Source organism: Emydura macquarii, unplaced genomic scaffold, assembly GCF_026122565.2.
Source record: "Emydura macquarii macquarii isolate MOO-44397 ecotype Brisbane River unplaced genomic scaffold, CSIRO-AGI_Emac_v2 contig_3450, whole genome shotgun sequence".
NCBI lineage: Eukaryota > Metazoa > Chordata > Testudines > Chelidae > Emydura > Emydura macquarii.
This window is the reverse complement of record NW_027133587.1, coordinates 636,414-657,816: the sequence shown is the minus strand read 5'-3', so window position 1 is coordinate 657,816 and position 21,403 is coordinate 636,414. Positions and strand designations below refer to the sequence as shown.

Sequence of the window (21,403 nt, the reverse complement as noted above, 5' to 3'; positions counted from 1 at the left end):
ACTAAAAGGTGACAGATTAACATGCTTACAACGAGGTGGCCGTCCCTGTGAAAATCATCTCCCTTCTTCAGCACAGTGACAGCCCCAGGATTGGGATCAGCAACAACAAACCCTCCTGTATGTAGCAGGAACAAACACCAACATTCACTATAAAAGGAGCTGTCTCAGGTCAGATTTGTCATTATGGTAATTTATTTTCATAACCCTTCTTGGAGGGGAGAGGCTGGACCCCTCCTCACCCTGGGGTGTGGAGCCCCCCCATCTTTCAGTCTCACTGGGACCCTGTCTCTGTTCACAGCTGACATGTTGCCTCCAGCCCATCCATTCTGTGCCTTTGCTTGGTGGGAATGACTCATTTCACAAGCACACGTGGCACCTAGAATGCAGAGGCCTGCCAGATGCATTGGTGGTATAGTGGTGAGCGTAGCTGCCTTCCAAGCAGTTGATCCGGGTTTGAGTCCTAGCCAATACAGGGTTGTGTTGCTTTTTTTCTTGTCTGGGATTGGTTTAATTTCAGTCCCATTGGCTTCTAATCACATTATCAACAGAGAGAGAATTAATGTCCCAAATCCCAGCAGCACGTTCAACACACCATGGGGGATACAAGGGGCTGGGTTGTACCGGGAGCTGTCAGAGCCATCCTTGCATCAGTTGAGAAAGTCAGAAACAGTCGCAACATGCCTCTGTATCTCCTTCTAATTCCAGCTGTAGGAGGTGTTTGTACTATACTCGTGCATGATGGAGAGAAAGGGGGAAAATAAAGTTTAATGTCAGTTTTTCCTGCTGCAGAGTCTTTTGTTACAATAATAACGACATAAATCAAAGTCAAGCACCAATGTTGACACCAGAAGAAATGGATATAAACTGATTCTCAGCAAGGTTAGCCTTGAAATTAGATGAAGTTTTCTAGCCATCAGAGGAGTGAAATTCTGGAACAGCCTCCCAAGGGGAGCAGTGGGGACAAAATACCCAACTGGCTTCAAGGCTGAGCTTGATAAGTTTATGAAGGGATGATGAAACTGCCTACAGTGGTATGTAGCTGATCTGCAACTCCTAATAGCAAATATCCCCAATAGCCAGCGATGGGACATGGGGAAGACTCTGAATTACTGCCGCGGGCTCTTTTCCAGGTGTCTGGCTGCTGAATCTTGCCCACATGCTCAGGATCTAACTGATCACCATATTTAGGGCCAGGAAGGAATTTTCATCTGGGGCAGCTTGGCAGAAACACTGAGATTTTTTTGCCTTCCTCTGCAGCATGGGGAATAGATCACCAGTCACTTGCAGGTTTAAACAAGTGGCTCTAGAGAGACCATGCAGCACAGAGAGCTGGGGAAAGTCACAAAGCGAAGGGGAATAGATGATAGCAAGGTGATAAGTAGCAGTTAATGTGTATTTGTCAAGAACAAATCATGTCAAACCTACCAAATATTGTCCTTTGACAGGAGCACAAGTCGTATGGCTAGAGGGGAAGCAGTAGATGTGATTTATCTCGAATTTAGTAAGGCTTTTGATTCTGTCTCATATGACCATCTCAAAAGCAAACTAGGGAAATATAGCATAAACAAACTTAGTAGAAGGTGAGTGCACAATTTGATGGAAAACCATATTCAGAGAGTAGTTATCAATGGTTCGCAGTCAAGCTGGAAGGGCACCTCAAGTGCGGTCCTGCAGGGGTCGATCGTAGATCCAAATCTATTTAACATCATTTAATCTTTAATCATTTAACATAAATGATTTGGATAATGGGTTAGAGAGCAAGTTTAAAAAGGTTGCAGATAATACCAAGCTGGGAGGGGCTGCAAGTGCTTGAGAGAACAGGAATAGAATTCAAAGTAATCTTGACAAACCGGAGAAACGATCTGAAATAAACAGGGTGAAATTCAGTGATGACAAATGCAACGTGTTACACTGAGGAAGGAATACTCAATGGCACAAATACAAAATGGGAAATGACTGCCTAAGCAGGAGTACTGCAGAAAAGGATCTGGGGGTTATAGTGGGTCACAAACTAAATATGGATCAACAGTGTAACACTGGTGCAAAGAAAGAGAACGTCATTCTGGGATGTGTTATCAGGAGTATTGTGAGTAAAACACATAAAGTAATTCTTCTGCTCTATTGAGCACTGATGAGGCCTCAATTGGAGTATTGTGTCCATGGGCCATGTGTGAACTGCCTGTTCAGGGAGGCTTGCCTTGCTCCTTCCGCCCCCCACCAGAGCCCCAGTCCATACTGTGGCCAGAGGAGCCTCGCCCAAGTCACCCCAGGACAGGTGGGTGGCCCCAACCCTGGAGCGCTGCACTCTGGACCGCCCCCAGTGCCGACCCACCCTGGCCACGGGCTGGCTGGCCTGCCTCAGCACCAGAGAACCGAGTGGCCTGAGCAAGGGGTGGGCCCGGCTGGAGGGGCAGAGCATGTGGGCGCATATGCAGATCTGGGTGCAAGCAAGGCATTGTGGGAGCGGAGCAGGCTGCCGAGACAGGCACAATTGGCCGTCCGGGGCTCAGTGGCGAGAGGAGTCCAGCCCAGTGTTGTGGCGGGGCAGCTCACAGTGATCGGGGCCAGTGGGCAGGGATCATCAGAAAGCCTAGGCAGATTCCACCGTGTGCTGAGAGTGTGGGGCGAATGAGGGTGGGCAGCGGCTGGGGGCAGGAGGGGGGTAACTCATATTTACTTAGCAGTGGAAATATTATGCTCAGGGAGTTGGTTTGCTCAAGGGGAGGTTATGCATGCATTGCACTATAGAAGTGCTGACTCCTGTGATTTCCCCACATGTAGAAAACTGAACTGTATAATTTGGGGGTGGGGGGTTGTTTTTTGTGCTCTCCCTTGGCCTGGGCCATGCAGAGACAGGTAGAGTTTGCCCCCTGATGTGTGCAGGGAGTTGGAAGTGCAGCAGCGGGATGACAGGAGTTCTGGTGGTTGATTTGAGCCTCTGCTGCCCATCCACTCACCCCGTGGTTGCTCCTTCTGGGTTTCCCCACAATGCCCTGGACTCAACCGCACCAGCCTGGGAGCTGGTGACCACTCTAAGTGAGATAATGAAAAAGGAATGGACAGTAAAGGAACAATTCCAACCAGTGCCACAGCCCAGAGCCAGCGCTACTGAAGCAATGCAAATGATTACAGGGCATACTCCGCTCAGTCCTTATGGTATTCTGTCACAGAAACTGACATGAAGAGAGGTAAACAGCCATCTAGGCAGTTCCACATCTCTATAGGGTGCCTTGCTCCTAGCAACCCCTGCTCCTACGATTGGATATTGGTCGCTAAATTACAGCCCTATGTAAAAAACAGTTACCTGCCTTCCGTAACTGTTCTTCTTTGAGATGTGTTGCTTGTGTCCATTACAAGTAGGTGTGAGCATGCTGCGTGCACAGTTCGCCGGAAAGTTTTCCCTCAGAAGTATCCATAGGATTGGTGCTGAAGACCCCTGGAGTCGCGCCCTCATTGAGTGCTATATAGGGCCCTGCCGGCCCTCTGCCTCCTCAGTTCCTTCTTGCTGGTTGGATCCAACAAAGATAGGCTGGTGGGTCTTGGAATAGACATGAGCAACACACCTTGAAGAACAACAGTTATGGAAGGTAGGTCACCTTTTTTCTTCTTCGAGTGCTTGCTCCATGTCGATTCCAAGTAGATGAGTCCCTAGGCAAACCGACGGAGGTAGGGTCAGAGCTTAGAGAACTATGAGCATCGTTTCTGGCCTGCTGGGTAACAGCGGAGCATGCAGTGCACGTATGTCTGGTAGACCACATTGCCGCTCTGGGATCGGTGCTTGGGCCAGACAGGCGGCGGAAGAGGCCTGTGCTCTAGTGGAATGCATTGTGAGATTTGAAGGCAGCACATCCATCAACTCATAACAGGTCCCAATCCACAAGGTAATCCAGGAGGAAATCCTGTGAGGGTGCTGAGGGAGTTGGCTGAGGTGATTTCAGAGCCATTGGCTATTATCTTTGAAAGCTCGTGGCAACAGGGGGAGGTCCCTGAGGATTGGAAAAAAGCAAATATAGTGCCCATCTTCAAAAAAGGGAGGAAAGAGGATCCAGGGAACTACAGACTGGTCAGCCTCACCTCAATCCCTGAAAAAATCATGGAGCAGGTCCTTAAGGAATCCATTTTAAGGCACTTGGAAGAGAGGAAGGTGATGAGGAACAGTCAACATGGATTCACCAAGGGAAAGTCATGCCTGACCAACCTGATTGCTTTCTATGATGAGGTGACTGGCTCTGTGGATGTAGGGAAGGCGGTGGATGTGATATACCTTGACTTTAGCAAAGCTTTTGATACTGTCTCTCACAGTATTCTTATCAGCAAGTTAAAGAAGTATGGGTTGGATGAATGGACTATAAAATGGATAGAGAACTGGCTAGAGCATAGGGCTCAACGAGTAGTGATCAATGGCTCCATGTCTAGCTGGCAACCGGTCACAAGCGGAGTTCCCCAGGGGTCGGTCCTGGGGCCGGTTTTGTTCAACATCTTTATTAATGATCTGGAGGATGGGGTCGATTGCACCCTCAGCAAGTTTGTGGACGACACTAACTGGGGGGAATGGTAAATACCCTGGAAAGTAGGGATAGGATACAGAAGGACCTAAACAAACTGGAGGATTGGGCCAAAAGAAATCTAATGAGGTTCAACAAGGAAAAGTGCAGAGTCCTCCAGTTAGGAAGGAAGAATCCCATGCATGGCTATAGACTGGGGACCGACGAGCTGGGCAGCAGCTCTGCAGAAAAGGACCTGGGGGTAACAGTGGATAAAAAGCTGGATATGAGTCAGCAGTGTGCCCTGGTTGTCAAAAAGGCTAATAGCATATTGGGCTGCATTAGGAGGGGCATTGCCAGCAGGTCACGGGAAGTGATTATTCCCCTCTATTCGGCATTGGTGAGGCCGCATTTAGAATACTGTGTCCAGTTTTGGGCCCCCCACTACAAAAAGGATGTGGACAAGTTGGAGAGAGTCCAGCGGAGGGCAACCAAAATGATGAGGGGGCTGGAGCACAGGACTTATGAGGAGAGGCTGAGGGAACTGGGCTTGTTTAGTCTGCAAAAAAGAATTAGGGGGGATTTGATAGTGGCCTTTAACTACCTGAAAGGGGGTTCCAGGGAGGATGGGGCTAGGCTGTTCTCGGTGGTGGCAGATGACAGATCAAGGAGCAATGGTCTCAAGTTGCAGGGCGGGAGGTCTAGGTTGGACATTAGGAAAAAGTTTTTCACTAGGAGGGTGGTGAAGCACTGGAATGGGTTACCTAGGGAGGTGGTGGAATCTCCATCCTTAGAGGTTTTTAAGCTGAGTCTTGACAAAGCCCTGGCTGGGATGATATAGCTGAGGTTATTCCTGCTTTGAGCAGGGGGTTGGACTAGATGACCTCCTGAGGTCCCTTCCAACTCTAATATTCTATGATTCTATGATTCTAAAACTGAGAGACCTTTCATCCTCTCTTCCAGTGCCACGAAGAGCTGAGAAGTTTTCTGAACGGCTTTGTTCTTTCTATATAGAAGGCCAAGGCCCATCTAATGTCCAGCGAGTGCAGCCTGCGTTCTCAACTGTTAGCATGTGGTTTCGGGTAGAAAATCGGTAGGAAGATATCCTGGTTCAGGTAAAACTGGGACACTACCTTAGCTAGGAACGCCAGGTGAGGACGGAGCTGGACCTTATCCTTAAAGACGACAATGTAAGGCAGCTCTGACGTCAGTGCCCTGAGTTGGCAGACACTTCTGGCCGAAGTGATGACCACCAGAAATGTCACCTTCCAGGATAAGTACAATACTTAGCATGTTGCTAGAGGCTCAAACGAGGGGCCTGTCAGCCGCAAGAGGACGAGGTTGAGGTCCCACTGGGGAAGTGGTTGATGAGTGAGGGGTTACAGTCTGTCTAGGCCCTTCAGGAATCGAGACACCGAGGGGTTGGCAAACACTGAGCACCCTGCTTCACCCGGGTGAAAGGTCGAGATTGCCGCCAGATGAACCCTCTTCAAGGACCGTGCCAGGCCCTGCTGTTTCAAGTGTAAAAGATAATCCAGGATTGCAGGGACTGACATTGACCTGGCCTGACAACCCCTTTGGCTGGACCAAAATGAGAACCTTTTCCAGTTGGCCATGTAGATGGCCTTTGTGGAGGGTTTCCTGCTACCTAAGGGTACCTCCCTCACTGGCTCAGCACTTGTCAGCTCCAGGGGGCTCAGCCATAGAGCTTCCATGCGGTGAGGTGAAGGGACCCTAGGTTGGGCTGAAATAGGGCCCTGTGATCCTGGGTAATGTGGTCCGGATGCAGTGTGAGGGTAATTGGGGGGGGGCTACCCAAAGGTTGAGCATTATAAATGAGTGCTACCGCGTCCAGGCTGGGGCTATTAGAATCCCTGACACCCTGTCCTGCTTGATCATTTGCAATACTCTGTGAACGAGTGGGGCAGGTTGGAAAGTGTAAAACAGCTGACCGGTCCATGGACCGAGAAAAGCGTCCGCCATAGACCCGTGGCTGTGCCCCTGAAATGCGCAGAATTGAAGGAACCTCCTGTTCGAGCGCGTGGCAAATAGGTCCACTTGGGGAACCCCCCCATTTCTGGAAGACAGTGTTCAATACGTCCGGATGGATGGACCATTAGTAAGTGAGAAACGATTCGCTGAGGCTGTCTGCCAGCATGTTCTGAGCCCCGGGCAGGTCTGATACCTCCAGGTGTATTGATCGAGCGATGCAGAAGTCCCAGAGCCTGAGGGCTTCTTGACACAGGGGAGAGGAGCGAGCGCTGCCCTGTCTGTTTATATAAAACATCGCTGTCGTGTTGTCTGTTAGAACTGACACCACCTTGTCCTCCAGACGATCCTGGAAATCCTGACACGCTAGACGTGCTGCCCTCAACTCTCTCACATTGACCCCTGAGTTCTCATGTCCCCCAAGTGTGCTCCTCACCCCATTGCTGAGGCATCTGTTACGAGACATAATGATGGCTGGGAGGCCACGAAGGGAACTCCTACAAAAAACATTGTCCAGGTTGCACCACCAACTCAGGGATCACAGCACTGATGGAGGGAGGGAAACTATCCTGACTATGCTGTGGCAGGCTGGGCAGTACACTGAAGCCAGCCAAGCCTGAAGGGGTCTGAGGTTGGAGCCTTGCATGTTGCACTGCATATGTGCATGATGACATGTGTCCCAGAAGCTTTAGGCAGTTTCGGGCAGTGGTATGCGGATAGAGACATAGGTTCTCTATGATGCCCCGAATGGTACGGCAGCGAGCCTCCAGGAGGCACGTTCTGGCTTGATCTGCATTCAGTCCCACCCCAATGGATTCTATTCGTCTGATGGGGGGTGATGGTTGACTTCTGCACATTAAGGATAAGCCCCAAGCTGTGGAACGTGGCCCTGATAAACCCCACATCCCGTTCCACTTGGCCTTTGGCATGACCGGTGACCAGCCAGTCGTCAAGATAGGGAAACACTTGAATTCCCCTCTTCCTCAAGAATGCTGCCACCACTGCCACATGACTGGAAGCAGGAAGTTCAGGAAAGTGACCGTCCGAAAAATTAAGCTGCCAAGGTAGCTTAAGCGGAGTATTGGCAGCAGAATAAGCTGTCTAGTTAGACATATATATCTAACCTCCCTACCCCCTGTCCCTCCAAATTAAGCAATCAAACTCCGCCTATGTTAATTGGACTGTGCAAGGAATAGCCATCTGGGCCCTCATATGGGAAAAACGAGAGGATAAAAAGATTTCATATTGGACACAATGGAACGCAATCATTGAAATAATACACCAAACAGGCTGTACAGAAGTCAAGCATGTTAAAGCCAACAGTACTCCATCTACCATGGAGGGATTTTACAACAATAAAGCAGATGCAATGGCTAAGCAAGCAGCAGCTACCATGCCTTCTTTAGGAAAAGGTGAAATCAAGGTGGTAACTCGATCTCAAATGGGGAAAGAAACCAGATCTAATGGTATAAAAGCTGGCCCAGAAAAAGAACTGAAATCATGATCAAACTACAGAACAGAGTATTTTTGTGCAATATGAAAATCAGGACTGTAAATTGGTGGGACAAAAATTGGCAGGAGTGGAAGGAGAATGGGAAACAGAAAAAAGGAGAAATAATAGTAGCAAATCAAGGGCAACAGGAAAGATGGAGCAGAGAAGAAATAATAAGGTTTATCCATGAACAAGGACATTTTTAGACCAAAAAGAATACTGGAACAAGTGAAAAGTGCAATGCAGTGGCCAGGAATGATGATTCAAATTGAAAACTTTTGTCGAAAATATTTGGTTTGTGCACAGGTTAATCCTAAAAGCAGGAAGGAAACACCAACCTGACACTACAGGCCCATGGCAATGACTGCAAATGGATTACATTGGACTTCTAAGAACTTCTACAGGAAAAGAGTATTGCCTAGTGGTAATAGATGATTTTTCTGGCTGGCTTGAAGTGGTCCCTGTTTCTGATAATACAGATCAAACTATAGCTAAGGCTCTGTGGACACAGGTGCTCAGTCGGTGGGGCATGCCTTTGTGTATAGACAGTGATCAGGAAGTGTATCTTGTTGGAATAGTGGCAAAGGCTTTGTTACGCATGATAGGAATTAAACAGAAGTGGCATGTAGCTTACCAACCACAAAGTTCAGGAAAATGGGAAAGGAAAAACAGAGAAATAAAGGATGCACTGACCAAACAGATTCAAAGAAGAGGTTGTGATTGGGGAACAGACTTATCTGCCATTGTAATGACCATGAGAGCATTGAGACAAGCAGGAAGTAAGTACACGCCCTTTGAGTTGATGCCAAGGTAGGGCTATGAGGACCCCAGAATTCTTGCTAACATTAGGCAAACAGATGCCAGAGTGGGTGCAAAAGAAAGTCTGGATAGCAAACTTGGTGCAAATGGTTGAGGAAATCTGGACAGAAGAAAATCAATGGAGACAGAGAGAGAAGCAAAGAGGACAAATGGGCTATCATTGGAACATAGGGGACGAGGTAATGCTGAAGAATTTGGTGATAAAATGAAACCAAAATGAATTGGACCACTTCATAGAATCAGAGAATCGGATAAGTTTAGAGTTGGAAGGGACCTCAGGCGGTATCTAGTCCATCCGCCTGCTCAAAGCAGGACTAACCTCAGCTAAATCATCCCAGCCAGGGCTTTGTCAAACCGTAGCTTAAAAACCTCTAAAGACGGAGATTCCACCACCTCCCTAGGTAACCTCCCTGGTAAGTACGTAGCCAGTTCCGGGGCAGCTACTCCAAAAGAGCGCATCTGCAGACACTGTGACCACATAAAATTGTATCAGGGCATGGAAAACATACGTAAAACAGTGTGAGGGCGTGTCATTACGACAACATGGAAACCTGTCCTGTGGTTCATGGCCAGAGTACCAGGAGCACCAGACTGGATACCTCTCCCCTTCCAAGATTAAAATGTAAAATGAACAAGCATAAGCAAAAAACCTATATAAATACCAGATAATGATGCCGTTGAATATGTATCCACGGTGCCTATGACTGAAAGGTACCATGACTTGGTACCTATGGCCTACAAGCCTATAGGACTAACCTGCTTATTGCATATATATGATATCTTATTAATTTAATTATTTGCTTGATTATAATAGGTTTATAGATTTGTATTTTGGCTGTAACGCAAGAAACCTATCGCCCACACCCATATGATAAGCTAAAGCATAGAGAGGAATTATGTTTGATTGTGGTTTAATGGAGAATGTGTAAACTGTCTCCGAGGATTATTTGGGCACACTATCTGCTGGAAATAAAATGGTGTGCCTGGCAACCTCAAAGCCAAGAGGAAATTCATTCTACTAATATAAATATGCGATGCATAAAATAAAATGCTGTTAACTTGACCTATAAGGCCAGGTTATAGGCCTCGTGCTTTGTTTTTGTCTTACAGATTAATGAATCCATGGCTGCCAGAAGAAATATGCTGGGGAATCTGCTGCTTATTGATGCTGGTTGGCTTGCTTGTTATGTGGTTACTGGAACATGGGTTGTAAAATCTATCCTTGTCACAGAATTGCAACCATAGGAGAAGCCAGGAAATTGTGTAGCTACTCAATTTGTAGTATGACAAATGCCATTTGAGGGGGACAGACCATTGTCTCAGCACATACAGGAGGCATGGAGAACCTCAGAGTGGGACCAGACTTGATTCCAAGGAAAAAAATGCAACAACACTAGTACTTCTTTAGGTGGCAGGATTCAAACCTGCACAAGGCAACCCCACAGGATTGCTAGTTTAGTAGTGTAACCATGCCACCACAACTTGACCAGTGGACTTTTCTCACTGCACTATGGCTCTGTTCTCACTGAATTATCTTTTCCACTTGTTTGCCCAGATCAACTTCCACAGCACACTCACTGCTGTGCCATTGTGTAGGTGTGTCTGTGGCTGAAGAGCAAGAATTCCTGCCGCTTCCCCTTCTCTCTGGGGCATGATTGGAGTGTGTCTTGTGGTTAATGACATTGCTGGAGATAGTTGGTCATTCCCCCCGTTAAGAATTCAGACAATCCCTTTCCCCGTCATATCTCTAGCACATCGGTAATTCCAATAACAGGGGTCAGTTTTTCTCTGGGGCGCTGAGCTTTTTTAGGGGGTTGGTGGCTTCTTTTTTTCCAAACCCTGGAGCAAACTCGGTTTTTTATTCCATTCTTGACTTTTCATGAAATAACAACAGCAGCATGAAGACAGAGGACAGTGAATATCTCAGGAATTAAGGTGACCATGTTTGACCATTTCCATTGCAGCAGAGAAGGTTTCAGTGGTACTGAATGCCCTGGGTCAGACAAGAGACACAGGACAGTTTTGCTGTTCTTGGATCTGTGCAAAAGAAATTGTTTCTCTGCGTGAAACCGAGGAGGGACATGAATGACCCACATGGTGGTGCAGTGCCCTAAGGAATGTGGGTGATGGACGCAGGCTGAGAACGGAATTAACTCCACTTACCTGGGTTTGAAACATTTGTTTCTTCAAGTAGATAGTGGGGAATGTGACATTAATTCGGACCCGGGGGCGCAGGGTGGAGGTTTCTTTAGCTCGTTGTAAGAACATGATCTTGATCTCTGGGAACGGAGAGAGAGGAAAGCCCAGAACTGCATGAGTCTCAGGCTGGGAGTCTCCTGAGTGGTGGAAATGTCCCTTCTCATTGCTGATCTCATGATCTTTCTGCTTCATAGGATCCAGAATCCTGGGGTCAGGGAGGTGTCACTGCCCAGTCTGAAATGCAAGGGAGGATCCTGGAAGGGGAGGAAGGAATAGAAAATAGAGAGGAAAGAAACAGAGAGAAAACACCTCTTCTCTCTCTCCCTCCCCCTTCCAACAAGAAATGTTATAAGTCAGGATGCTCCCCACCATGAACAGCAGAGAAAACAGAGATGTTGGCCACACATTGAACAATGAGAGACTTGATGCATCACATCCCAGTGAGAGCAAAGAGCCACCGGTGTGAGAATTGTGGGCTACTGTGATTTCTTTCCCAGACGTTGGAATAATTTGCAGCTCTGAGACCTGGCTCGGGGCTGATCAGGAGGAAGATCTGAGTGACCAGCAAATGTGTGTGCGTTTGCATCAAAAGCATGGCTTTCCCAGTGAGGAATGATACCCCAGGCTCCTACATGACAGGCAGGGACATTCAGCAATATATAAACAAGGCAGAAGTAAGGAGCTGCTTTTGCAGAGGCCCTGAGGGGAATCAGACAGGGGAGCTCCTCCATGAGCTGTGGCTGCCAGCGGAGCCAGCTGGGAAGGGAGTTGGTCTGGGATCTGGGGGTGGGGGGTTGCAGCAGAGAGAAGGGCCAGAGTAGGGGGGGTTGTCCCAGGACTGCTGGGGGCTTTGCCAGCAGGTTGCGAGGTGGCAGTAGGGTGCAAAATCGTGCAACTATAAGCAAAATCCAACCCCACAGTGTATTAAGCAGCATCCTTTGCCTCAGTTTCCCACCTTGCAGTGGAAAGTCTGACAAATAAATGCCCCTTTAACATATCAGACCCTTCTCCCTCCATCGCAGTCCCCACACAGTTGGGTGTGCTTGGCTTGTGACAATGCAAAGTTCAGAGGTTCACTTCCCACCTCAGAAGTCTCTATGGTGGCTGTGTGGACCAGCTGTTTGGCGCTGCTGCTGGTGCTTCTGTTGTGTTCTGAGGTTCCCCTGCTTAACCCAGATCTTCAGTCATTTCATCTCTTAGTGATTTCACTGGGTAGCAGAGAGCCTCACTGCCAGTACAGCCTCCGCGTTGTCTTTCCTTTCACCACTGTCCTGACACCAAGTGTAAGGCAGAACCCCCCAGAACTGCTCATCAGTGATCCAGCTCTGATCATCATTGAACAGAAACTACAACTCAATGTTTAATTAGTTTTATCTTTAAACACTGAACAGGGAAAAGTCCAAGCATGTCTAGGACTCTTTAGGCACCAATCACACCACCACATAGGAACGCTTGCCCCCACCCCATCTGCCTTTTGCTGGGAGCTGGCCCCGCTGCCCCCTGCTCAGCGAGGAACGTTCAGTTCAGGGTCCCCTCAATCAGTTGTATGCAGTCCAATAAAAGATATTCCCTCATCCACTGAGCCCCTCAGTCAGGGCAGGCTATGCGTGTTCTGCTCCCTTTACTCATACAATAAGAATAACAGCATTTCATTGCATTCAATAGTAAAGTGATCTGTAACCCTATCAAAGCAGCTCCATCACGCTGCGTACCAAGGCAGAGTAAGCGCGTCTACACAAACACGGCCTGTTCCTGATGTCTTTTCCCCCAGCTCATCACTAGACGGGAGGGGAGAGCTCATTCAGACCCAGCTTACACTAATGTTTAAAACTCTTTTTTGTCCCTACAGCTGCTGTACCTAGATTTCTTTTTCTGCCCCATTTTAAGTTATTCAGGTGAGGTGGCCGAGTGGCTAAGGTGATGGACTGCTAATCTATTGTGCTCTGCATGCATGGGTTCAAATCCTACTCTCATCACGTGTGTTTATTCTACACAACCACTTCCCTCTTTAGTGTGGTGATAGCCCTGTTCATGTTACTTCCTGTGTAACAAAACAAAACAGGAAAATCTTTAAAAAGGGTTAAAATCACTTGCTGCAACCCTGTCTTAAATAAAATACATGGAAATAGTAGACTCTTAACAGAGTTCTGTATTCCTTAGTTTTTAATCTCAAAAAGTAGCATACACATAATCTCCCTCAAACACCATCTGCCCCCCAAATTATTAAAACGTCCCTGTCCTCAGCAAGCCTCAGAGAGTGACACACGGCTAGAGCGTCTAGGCCAAGCTGTTCTAAAAGAGGCAAGTCAAACATTTTCTCTCTGCTTCCCTCGGAGAGGTTTGACAGGGAAAACAAAATCGAAAAAAACCAATCCTGGTCCGTTTTGGCACTTAGATTTGAATGTATTATTATTATTCTCTTCTGATTTTTGAATTATTTCAGGCTTTGGATGGCAAAAAATCCCACACTTTTCAATTGTTAAGCACAAAGTGAAAAAAGCTGCTGTAGGAGGGAGCTGGGTGTTGAGGTGGAAGTAGGGGCTGCAGGTTGAGATTGAGCAGCACTGTGAATAGAAGGGGGCTGTGGGACAGGAATGAGGAAAAGCGTGACGAGGAGGGAGCTGGGGGCTGGGATTGAGGGGCATTGGGAATAGGGAGCCCTGGGTTGGGATTGAAGGGCATCGTGGTTTGGGGATCCAGGTTGTGGGGGGCGTGAGGAGTGGAAGAAATAAGGACTGATTATAAAAGCAGGGAACTGGAGCTGCTGGGGTTCAGGGAAGCAGGTGTTGCCCTGCGGGTGTAGTGCACTGGTGGAGAACTTGCTGTGTGTGGCTCAGGTACAGGCTCAAGCCCTTCTGTCTGCAGGCGATTTTCTTTGTCGTTTCATTTCCAAAAAGCGCTTTGCCTCCAGAATCTGGCATGAAGCCCTCCACCCCCTCCCCACAATCTTCCTGGCAGGGGGCAAGGACACTGCCCACCATGGAAGGTGGGGTGGATTGATCTCTGCGTCTCAAGTGCCAGGCACAAACTGACCCCTCACAACCTTCTCTGCACAGGAGAACCTTTTCCTGCTGCAAAGCCTCCTCCATACAGCGCTTTCCCTGAGCCAGAAACACCCCCAGAGAGCATGATGGGCCAGCAGAGAAGAGAGGAGAATCTGGGTTCAGGTGACTTTGAGGCTGCAGGATACTCTGCCCAAAGCAGGATTCTGGGTGTAACACACGCGGGGGGGCCTGCCTTGATGGGCCTGTACCTCAGGGGGAGAATGTGCCCTTAGCCCATAAATCCCAGGTGTCAATCCTCATCTTCTCTTCTCTCTGACAGGAGCAGTATTGGGGAGGGCTTGCGGAGGCTATAGCTACCCCAAAATTTGCCTTAGCCACCCTGAAGCCACCTCTCCCAGAGCAAAGGTCAGAGCTGGGTGTTCCTGCTGCAACTTCCTCCCTGCTCACTGACACCAACAAGCATGGCAGGAAGCTGCAGGGAAATTGGAGGGGGGGGAAGAACTGAAGCTCCCAGTTCCCCCACCGCCCCTCCGAAGACAGCCCATATTATTGTATATATACAGCACACTAAGAGAGAGTCACTCACTTGCTTTGTCTTTAGTATTCCCCTGAAGCATCATCAGCAATTCCATGCAGTCGAGCAGGGCACTAAAAGCGAGCCTGGCCCATGACACAGTACACTTCCTCTCACTGATCTTCTCTGTTTGCTCGCTATCAGATGATAGCTCTGAGCACCACTTCTCTTCAGTATGTCTACATTGACTGGATCAATTCTGCGGGATCAATTGAGCGGCTGTGGAGACCCGCTCAATCGATCTGGAAGTCAATGGCGTTAATCCACCCCCACAAAAAGAGTAACACTGCATCGACCAGAGGGGATTTCCAGTCGGCGCAGCATAGTGGGAACACCATGGTCAGTAGGTGTTAGGAATTCGACGGGTGATATGCATGCTAGTCTATGGAGTTTGTGTATCTCCTGTCGACGGCCACCAAAATTTGTCAGCAGTGTAGACCAAGCCTTCCAAACACCGTCAAAAGAGACTCTCCCCCAAATCACACTGACCTCTTTCAGCACCCCAATATCTGTGGCTCTGGGTGTTAAACGGAGTGGGTGGGATATCTGTGGACTAAACAAATAGTACAGAGAATGCTGCTGAGATTGATGCAGGGTATTTCATTTTCTCCAGCAACGGCATTCCTTCCTGTGCCCAGAGTTTGATGCTAGAAACATTCAGAAGAGGCAAAAGGTCACAAAAGGCAGAAAGCAACCATACAAAGACTTGACCATGTCCCTTGTCCCTGATCAGAACACAGATCCCTTATTCACTAAGACACATGTTCAGAGACTTTAGTATTGATGATAATGTTGAGGAAAATATATCACAGTATTTGGAGTGATGGCTCAGATGACTTCTTAATGAAAAGAAAAGGAGACAGGACTATCGAGAGGGACAACCCACTTCCAGAAGCAACAACCCTGCTCTCTGCATATTGTATCACATGCCATGGTGGTCATTAACCGGTGGAACTCCCTGCTCTGCGGTGTTACTGAGGATGAGACTTTAGTTTAGTTCACTGAAAAGATCTGACATTTATAGGAATCATGAGAACATTGCAGCTGACATTAACTAAAATAAACAATATCACCCAATTCCAGCAATTGCCTGGTCCTCTTCTTAATGCAAGAACAAAGGAATATACCGTAGGAGTCAACCCATTCAGTCTATGCAGAACTGGAAACACCACGGGGGAGAATCTAATCCCAAAACCAAAAAATACAGAGCAGCTCACAGTGGGGGGTTGGAGTATGGGGAGACCAGAGCTACATTTCCAAGTGAATGGGCTAGATTCAAACTGAATCTGACCTTTATACTCCTCACACTAGGGACTGGTGCTGTGTGAATCTGTTGATCTTAGTACTTGAGAAAAGCTTCCCTGTTCTCAGAGAGGGTGGCTGAATGAGACAGATCCCCCCATGTTCCTGCAGGGACTCAGAACCACTGGGAACCGGCTTCTATTTCTGGCTGTAAAGATTACTGGAGGGAAAACCTTTGTGCTCTGCCGAGAAAAGAAGAAAAGGCAAAAACAGCAGCTGGAATGTGCTTTCTCGCTGTGGGATCCACAGGCCAGGTCTGAGTGCTTTAAGCCACCTTCCTGAGCAGACAGTCACAGGGGAGAGCCAGAGGGAAAGTGAATGGAGCTCAGAGTGAAACAAAAGACTGAGCATGAGCTGCTTTATTTAATAAGAACAGAAGACAGAACAGTTACTTACCTCGTAACTGTTGTTCTTCGAGATGTGTGGCTCATGTCCATTCCCAATTTAGGAGAGTGTGCTCGCCACATGCACCGGTGCCAGAAACGTTTTTCCCCTTATTGGTATCTGTACAAGCCGGCTCTAGCACCCACACCAGCTCTCTTTCCCTCTCAGTTCCTTCTTGCTGGAACTCTGACCGAGGGGAAGGAGGGCAAGCGTGGACTGGACACAAGCAATGAATCTCAAAGAACAACAGTTACAAGGTGAGTGACCGTTCTTTCTTCTTTGAGCGCTTGCTTATGTCCGTTTCCCATTTAGGTGACTTGCCAGCAGAGTCTCCGGAGGCGGGCAGGAGTTCAGGGTCGTGACCTTTGAAGCACCTCTCTACCAAAGCCAGCGTCATCCCAGGCTTGCTACGTCAGCACACAATGGGATGCGAAGGTATGCACCAATGACCAAGTAGCTGTCCTGCAGATATCCAATATAGGGACATGCACCTGGAAGGCCACAGATGATGCCTGTGCCCCCGTCAAGTGGGCTGCCAAGGACACCAGAGGTGTGATTTCCGCCTGCTCATAACAGGCCCGGATGCAGGCCGTGGTCCATCTCGAAAAACATGTGAGAAAACCGGTAAACTGTTCATCCAGTGTGCAACCCCCATGAAGAGCTGAGTAGAGTGACGGAAGGACTTAGTCCTGTTGCTATAAAACGCCAGGGCCTTCCTTACATCGAGTGTGCACAAGCGTCTCTCCTCACTGGAGTTGTGCATCTTGGGGCAGAAAACAGGCAGGAAGTTCTTCTGATTCAGGTGAAAGTGGGAGACCACCTTGCTGGACCTTGTCCTTGAAGGGTGGCTCCAACATTAAAGCCCTGATCGCCGACACTCACCTGGCAGACGTGATAGCCACCAGAAGGCTACCTTCCATGACAGGTATGTAACGGAGCACGAGGCCATGGGCTTGAAGGGCGGTTCGGTAAATCTGGAAAGGACCATGTTTAAGTCCCACTGAGGAGAAGGCTCCCTTATCACTGGGAAAAGCCTTTCTAGCCCTTTGAGCAACTCAGTCATCATTCCATGAGAGAAAATTGTTCTACCTTCCACCAAGGGAAAGAAAGCGGATATGGCCACCAAATGGTCCTTGATTGACGAGAAGGCCAATCCCTCTTGTTTCAAATGGAGCAGATACTCCAGGACTGTAGGGATCGATGCCTCCATTAGGGACACACCACATTCAATCGCCCAGCAGGTGAAGTGCTTCCACTTGGTACTATAGACAGAGCTCGTCGATGGCTTTCCGCTCTCCAGGAGCCACCCACTGAACCTGGGTTGAGCAGGCCTACTCCTTCTGGTTCAGCCACATAATATCCAAGCCTTCAGGTGGAGGAAGGCCAGCTCCAGGTGGAGCAGGTGACCTTGATCCTGGGACAGAAGGTCCAGGCACAGTGGCAGACGTCCAACACCTGGGTCCCGCCAGCTCCACCAGCATCCAGGACCAATACTGTCTGAGCCACTCTGATGCCACCATGATAACCTGTGCCTTGTCCCTCTTCACCTTCAGGAGGACCTTGTGGATCAGAGGTATCGGTGGGAAGGCGTACAGGAACCCTTCCCACTAGCGAAGGAGAAAAGCGTTGGTGATGGAGCCTGCACTGAGGCCCTGGTGGGAGGAGAAGCAAAGGCATTTCCTATTGGCCTTGGTGGCAAAGAGGTCCACTCGGGGATTGTCCCACCTTCGGAAGATACGAACCGTCACCTCCGGGTGGAGGTACCACTCTTGGTGAGAACAGAAGGCCCTGCTGAGCCAGACCACAAAGGAGTTGTTGACCCCTGCAAGGTGAACCGCTATTAGGTGAATATTGTGGTGGATGCAGAACTCCAAGAAGCACATGGCCTCTACACACAGGGCAGGAGATCTGGCCCCTCCTTGTCTGTTGATATAATACACAGAGACCGTATTGTCCATGAGAATCTGCACCACTCTGTTGGTAAGATGAGGTAGAAAAACTGCACAGGCTAGTCGAATTGCCTGAGCTCTTTGGTACTGATATGTAACCCCAGCTCTTTCGAAGCCCACATACTCTGGGTTCTCAGGAAACCAACGTGAGCTCTCCAGCCCAGGTGCGAGGAATCGGAGATGGTGGTTACCAACGGCTGAGGTGTTTTGTAGGGCATTCCCGAGATAACGTGACCCAGAGTTGACCACCAGACCAGGGAGGTAAGTACTTCTGGAGGGACCACAAGTAGCCTGTCCAGCTGATCAGAGAACAGACTGATGCCAACCACAGCTAGAGGGGTCTGACGTGCAACCTGGCCTGGGGAACCATGTAGGTGCAGGCCGCCATGTGGTCCAGGAGGCTGAGGCACACCCTCGCTGCTATAAGAGGACGGGCCGAAATATGTGTAATGATTTCTGTCATTGCCAGGAATCTTTCCTCTGGAAGAAACTTTCAGGTCCTGGATGAGTCCAGCATTGCCCCAGTGAATTCAATCCTTTGCACAGGGACCAATACTGATTTCTGTTCATTTATTAGGAGCCCCAACGCCTGACAAACACCTCGGGTAATCGATGTACTTACCTGTACCTGAGATCTTGACTTGCCCTTCATGAGCCAATCGTCCAGGTAAGGGAATACCTGCACTCCTCTCCTTCTGAGGTAGGCCGCTACCACTGACACTCATTTGGTGAAGCTTCTTGGCGCAGTTGAACAGCAAAGTGGTAGTGTGGGTCGCCTACCATAAATCTCAGGAACCTCCTGTGACTGGGGAAAATCGCAACTTGAAAGTAGGCATCCTTTAAATCGAGAGCGGCGTACCAGTTGCCTGGATGCAGGGAGGGGCTGATGGTGGCTAAGGAGACCATATGAAACTGATACTTGTTCAGATGCCTTAGTCCAGAATAGGCCTCAGCCCTCCCTTTGCCTTTGGGATCAAGAAGTAACAGCACTGAAAAACCTCAACCCCGCAGATCTCTGGGAGCCTCTTCCACCGCACCCACCTGCAGGAGCTCTCACACCTCCTGTTCGAAGAGTTGCTCGTGAGAGGGATGGGGAGGGAGGGTGGAAAGGCAGGAGTGAAGTAAAGTGGAGAGTATAAGCATTAGCCACCATTCTGTCTGACGTTACTGCAGCCCAGGCTGAGAGAAAACAGGCTAGGCGAGAAGAAAAATGACAGGGGGGGTTGGATCCAAAGGAAGAATTGCTAGGTCGCTCGTGGGTGCACCTTCAAAAGAGCTGCTTTCCGCCCAAGTTATGGCAGCTAGGGCCCGGTCGAGGGCCGGCCGATGACAAATGGCCCTGGTGCCTCTTGTAAGACTTGTTCTTCCTTTTATAGGAGTCTCTGCGGGGGTGGTTCCCAGAGCGCTATTCATGCTGGGGCTTAAAATGCCTTCTAGAGAAGGAAGGAGTATAGAGGCCAAGGGATCGCAAGGTCGCCCTGTAGTCTTTCATGCCATGCAGTCAGGCATCTGTCTGCTCGGCAAAGAGGGCCGTGCCATTGAAGGGGAGGTCCTGAATGGACTGCTGGACCTCAGATGGGAGACCCAAGGACTGGAGCCATGACATCAATAGCGCTGATGCCATAGTCCTGGCTGCAGAATCCTCCTTGTCGGAGGCATGCCCTGGCCACCGATCTCCAGTCTCTTAGCATCCATATGTTTAGGGGTCGAACTGACTTTCCCCTGCCTGTTCCTTTCGTTGGTGGTTGTGACGACTGTGATACGACCGGTGCCCAGGGTAGCCAACTGATAATGCCAAGGTCAGGGCAGGCTACAAAAGGAGAACAGATTCTCCCCACGCTGGTGGGTGAGAGTGAAGCCCGGCTTCCCAACCAGCCACTAACTGCTTCTGATTTCCCCACACTGGTTATCAAAAAGCCAGTCCACAAATGCCCACAGCCCCCTTTATTGCATTTCAGCTCCAGGCTCCCAAATCAGCACTAGGTCCAGTAAAGAGACCAGTTACTAGAACGCTATGCTCTTCACTAAAAAGGTTCCCTCTGACCCCAAAAGGTCAGCCACAGCACCAGATCAATATAAGTTTGGATCTTACCTAAAATACCACGCTGCCAGCCAATCCTTTAGTATCTAAACTAAAGTCTTATTGTACAAAGGAAAGAAATAAACCATGAGAGAAATGTTAAAGGGTTAAAGTAAATCACAGCTATACAAATGATTAAAAGTCCATATACTTGAGGTTTCTGGAAGAAATGTGGATTTGCAGGCTTGTGTAGTTCTCTCTGGTTCACATCCAATATCTGGATGGGTCTGAGTCCTTCAGTTCAGTTGCAGGATGAATTGGTCCAAAGATAGTCTGCAGACTGGACAGGAACAAAGACAAAATGGTTTGTCTTGCTTGATCTTATAAAACCCCTCCTCCGGCCATGCGGCCTGTGGGTAGTCACAAGACCCAAAATGGAGTCCATAGTCACATGGGACAGTCCTGATGCTTCATCAGGTAGGCTGCCTGCAATGGAGTCCAGAGTCACGTAAGCAGGTTCTGGTGACTCAGTGGTGATGTTGGCTTCTCCCTCAGGGCCCCTTGCACCTGGGAATGCCTTAATGGGCCATTATGCAGGCCATTATTCTGCAGCCTTCCTATCTGGGGTGTTGGCCAGGCAGAACAATCTGAAATACAGATATTTCAAATACATCTATAATTTCCATTTCAAATATTACACATGAACATAAGTATTGTTATCTTACTTAGCACATTATAACCTTCCTCACAGTATCTGACATGGCATATCCCACATGGATTATTATGGTTCTGCCATACTGATGTCACCCAATATACTAAATGCCCCCTCACTCAAGCCAGCCCGCATGACAACAACCAGGCAACCCAGCGTCGGGTGGTTGTAAAGGTATTCAAATAAGTTCTAGCGAACATTAAAATCATCCATTGGCACCGCAGATCAGGGTCCCGCAACCATTTCATCCAGTGACGACGAGGAAGAAGCCGGCACCTGAGCTGAGGAAGGGGCCTCTGACCTGGGAGAGGTAGCACCCACAGGTCCCAAGATGCGTAAACCGTCATGCTCTGAGTCTCAGTCCAAGTACGGTGCTGCGCTCGGAGGGATGGAAGACTGTGACACTGAGGTTCCTCTCACGGAACCAGCCTGCGGGATTCCAGAGGGAAATCCCCACCAGTAAGGCCACGGTCC

General features: G+C 48.8%; 1 non-coding gene and 1 pseudogene across 1 annotated transcript; both read left to right on the top strand.

Moving 5' to 3' along the window:
* Positions 1-21,403, top strand: part of LOC137144292 (zinc finger protein 850-like) — a 275,276-nt pseudogene that overhangs the window by 148,039 nt on the left and 105,834 nt on the right.
* On the top strand, positions 12,878-12,959 carry TRNAS-GCU (transfer RNA serine (anticodon GCU)). The gene has a single exon. It is a non-coding gene; the product is annotated as a tRNA-Ser (tRNA).